The 4,509-nt window shown below is 54.5% G+C and overlaps 1 pseudogene; it reads right to left on the bottom strand.

The window, feature by feature from the left end:
* Positions 1-466: 466 nt before the first annotated feature.
* LOC121590157 lies at positions 467-2,339 on the bottom strand (annotated as a pseudogene).
* Positions 2,340-4,509: the final 2,170 nt, after the last annotated feature.

Genomic DNA, 4,509 nt, shown 5'->3' with positions numbered 1-4,509 from the left:
ATTGTGTTTGTGCTTTACTTTTTGACCTTTTGATTACTTTCTTAATTTTGAACACAAAAAACTCATTCTTTTTCCAATCCCTTGCACTGCATGTGGGCGGAAAAAGAAGTTTCCGCTACTAAGATCCAATTAAAGAGATGGTTGCAATCGTTCAACACCTAACAACACATCGGACCTGGGTTCAAATCCCAAAGAGAATCTACTCGTTTGATTTTTTTCATTTGTTTGGCTTGAGCATAATTATAAAATGATAAATTTCGATCACATATAATTTTATAATTATTAATTTAAACTTTATTTTATTTCTTATTTTCTTAATGCTAAATTGTACCGTTGATTTCCCTCAACAAAAATTAAACTTGTAACCCATCGGACTAGTTTGATTGGCGCTGCTTGCAACGGCAAAGAGCATATCTTTCTCCCCCTCCCTCCTCCCTCACGGTATGTGATTGTTCCAGTAGTTCCTTCACCATGTCGGCAGCGCCTTCTCGCCCACCATGATGACGACCCCGTTCGTGTGGGCCGCCGGTATGACCGGGAAGATGGAAGCGTCCACCACGCGCAAACCCGCCGACGCCGTGCACGCGCAGTTCCGGATCGACGACCGCGTCCGGATCGCTGGCCGGGCCCATCTTGCACGTACCGGACTGGGTGCTGAATGCTGGCACCGACCTGCTGCAAGCAGCAGCGCCAGTAGTCTCGACCGCCGGCCGGAACTGCGCCTCACACCCATAGAACGGTGTCCCAAGCAGCCGCGCACCGTACGAGGCGAAGCTGTCCGACTCGCCAATGCGCACCGCCAGCTTAATGCCCTCCACCATCGTCGCCAGATCGTCCGGATGTCGAAGAAGTTCCCCTCCATGTGGGGCCAGTGGAACGGGTTGCGGCTCTTCAGCCACACCCGGCCCCGACTTTTCGGCCGCATCAGTACCGGCGCAATGCCGAACGCGTGCTGTCCCGGGCCGCCCCAAACGAACGGTCGTAGAATTCGCGCGTCATCCCGAACGTGTGCCGGAGCGACCCGGACTCATCGTTGTTGACCGCACCCGTACCGAGCACCAGCTCCACGTCCGGGTAGTCCTCGGGGGAGCGCGAGTTGTTCGTCTTCACGAACGCGATACCTTCGGCCCGCCCGGCACGGTGAACGGACCGCGGCGGGCGAACAGATAGCTCAGGAAGGGGGCCGGTCGGCGCATGTCCCGCTCCCGTATCGTTACCGCTGGTTGACGGTGAACACCAGCCCGGACAGTGTCTGGGTGGTCCTGCAGATTGTACCCGACGCGCAGAGATCCTTCACGAGGTGGTAGTCGAGCTGCTGCAGATGCTCCCGCGGCCCCACGCCGACAGCATCAGCAGCTGGGGTGACGCGATCGCGCCCGCCGCCAGTATCACTTCCTTGCACGCGCACCGTGTGCAGCGCTCGCTGTTCTCTTGGTCAACCGAAGGAATCGGCGAATGACGGGATCGATCAAAATCCGGGTGGCCCAGGAGCGGGTCGATATGTCCAGGTTGGGCCGATCGGCGACCGGTTGAGGTAGGCCCGGGCCGCACTGCATCGCTCCCCGTTCACCATCGTGGCCTGCGCCTTGTAGAACCCGAGCTGGACCGGATCGTTCGGATCGATGTGCCGGTAGCCGAACCGCTTGCCGGCCTCGATGTACCTGCCCAGCATTGGCGTTTCGAACGAGCTTTCCTCAATGTGCAGGTAGCCGTGCCGGTTGTACGGCTGGCCCTTGATCTGCTCCGCCTTCTCGAAGTACCTCCGGACGTCCCGGTAGCCCCAGCCGTAGTGCCCGCCCGCTCCCAATCGTCGTAGTCGCGCTGTGGTGGCCGCGACCGTACAGCAGGAAGTTGATCAGGCTCGTCCCACCCAACCCACGCCCTTTCGGCCAGTAACAGACGCCCTGCTCTAGCCCCCGGCAAGCATTGCGCATCGGATCGGACCGGTAGCCCCAGCTGTAACCTGCGCCAGAGAAAGGGGAATGTCAGATAGGCATGGGAGCTTCCTGCTTCCTTATCGCCCCCACCTCCACACACTCACCCGTGGCCGTGGTGAGTCGGCTGTGGGGAGGAACGTTCGAGATCAGGTTCTCCTCCTTGCCCACCTCGAGCAGCAGGACGCTCCAGTCGCGCACTTCGCTTAACCGGTTGGCCATCACCGAACCGCCCGAGCCGGCCCCAATCACGACGAAATCGTACTCGTCGTCGCGGATCCGCTTCGCCTCCGGTATTGGCACGGAAGCGTTCGGGCCGGTGCGCACCAGCAGGCTCACCTCATCGAACAGCGTCTCGAAGACGGGGAACTGTTGCGCGTCGGTGGGAGGAGAAGCCGTCAGCAAAACACGCCATCAGCATTGGCAGCCGCGTGCCAACCGTTCGTCGTACCATCTGTGGAATGATTAGATGTGAGATCGAGAAGATCGAAGTGATATCTTAATGCAAGGCAGATGATCGCGAATGTGATGCAGGTGCAGGTGGTGACGGTCGTTTTGATGCCTTAAAGCCTTTTTTCTAATGTCTTCTCAGCATCAATGAATCGAATGTTATAAGAGAGAGAGAGAGGATGCACGAATTCAGAATCCGAGATCGCTGAAGGTCTTTTCTTATGCCATCTGTGTCATTGCGCGCACAACACACACAAAAAACCCGAAATTATTGCGAAAAGCCCTCACAAACGTCAGAGATGGAATGATCGATGCGTTCGTTTGTGGGAATGTAGACCCCGGAGGGGGAGCGAGGGTTTCACATTGACCGCCAGCCGCTGTGCAGATTGGGAAAGACAATAAGGAAACAATTCAAACTGTGTCCATCGCCAAAGAAACGGACGCCCTCGAAGGCGCCGCCATGTCAAGTGCACGCTCAAACCACTCATAACATGCAGTTAAAATTGGCTTTGGGGTGGTGGTAACGGTGCGCGTTTGGAGGTGTGGTAAATCGAGGATCACGTCCGTGTGGGGCATTGTTTTTTTTTTCTTCGGTCAAACGTCAACACTTTGAGCGTTTGATTTGTACAACAAGTACGTGGGGAATCGAATCGAAATTAACAACGCTCTTATTGCTGAAGATCATTCACGACACGGGTTGTCGATGGCAAACTCAGACATGCAGGTTCACGAGTCAGCTGAACGTGGGAGATATTCGGACAACGTTGGGAGGAATTAGTACTTCATCAACTCAATCTTGTTGAGGTTTGTGTTTTAATAATAGCCCTTAGAAAATGGACAACGTTTAACACCGTGACCTTGCCAGATGTATGTCACGCTGATGCGGGGTAGGAAGAGTAGCTTTGAAAGGACATCCAAAGGTCTAACCAGGCTAACAATGTGAAGATCACTTATGTGGGGCACATAATTACTCATTATATCTTGTTTCACTGAAATGCACTAATCTACGGCACTGTTGTTGATGCTCTTGCTCACTTCCAACGATCACCTGCATGCAATGAACCTGGTGCATCTTGAAGACACTTACAATCCTGTCTAGCGAATAGTGCCCAAATGTCCTTGCAAACTTTAAGCAACTCTAAGTTGCTCACAAATCTCATCGATGCTTCGACGGTTCCCCACGCTCCGAGGATTTAAAATCTCACTTCTCCAGCCAGCCAAACCCACCAACCATCCACTGCTAGAAACGAAAAGCAACTAATCTACCCAACCGTATTCGTCTAATGCCGCCTAACAGCTGGCACGAAGCTAACCTCTCAGGTGGGGAGGGAAACTGCTTCTACTTCTAAGCGGCTAACATCATCTACAACAACTCACCCTCTCGCTCCACCAGCTGTGTAGCACGCTACTAGCTCACACCCGTGGAGTGTGATTTGTGAGACGGCCGAAATCCGATCGGAACGCGATCGGAGCCATGTGTCCTCGCGATCGTGACAGATCGTTTGCGCGGTATTTAGTGAGCTGTTGGACGGAGCTGCTTGGAGGCAAAGGCACACAACAGTGAAGTGTGGTTCTTGTGAACGCGCTCGCACGCAGAAGCGTTGGTACTGGGAATGGTAGGGCCGGGTAACCGTGTCCAACCACTTGTACCCCCGTATCACGATGCGGCCCACGATGCGCATATATTGTGCACAAATCGAAGGGAGTCGTTCCCATGGAAGCGATCGCGATAGTAAGCGATCGTACATAATACGTCCGCCTCTGCGCAGCGCACAGTTTCGCATGCACCAGTACCAACCAATCGCTGCACACGCGCAAGGTGAAGTTCAGACGTTCAGACGGCGTGCCAAACCACGCTAAATGGGGGATTTTTTACATTTGCATGGGGACAGGGGACGGATGATGGCAGCCCCCGGCCGGCGACTTCCGAGACGTGCGGTGGTACGGTCGAGTGCTGCCAAAGCCCTGATGCCTAATCAATCGGTAAAGGCAAGATTGCGACGGTGCGTGTTCGCTGGACGTTAACCATAACTTAACCGCTCCGGTGTTGTGTGACCTACATGGAGCAAGTTCTCTCTCTCTCTCTCAGCGCTAGAATGAACGCTGGGCAGACACTGGCCCCGCT

This window comes from Anopheles merus, chromosome 2R (assembly GCF_017562075.2).
Source record: "Anopheles merus strain MAF chromosome 2R, AmerM5.1, whole genome shotgun sequence".
Taxonomy (NCBI): Eukaryota; Metazoa; Arthropoda; class Insecta; order Diptera; family Culicidae; genus Anopheles; species Anopheles merus.
The sequence above is the reverse complement of the archived record's forward strand: the minus strand, read 5'-3'. Positions and strand labels throughout refer to the sequence as shown.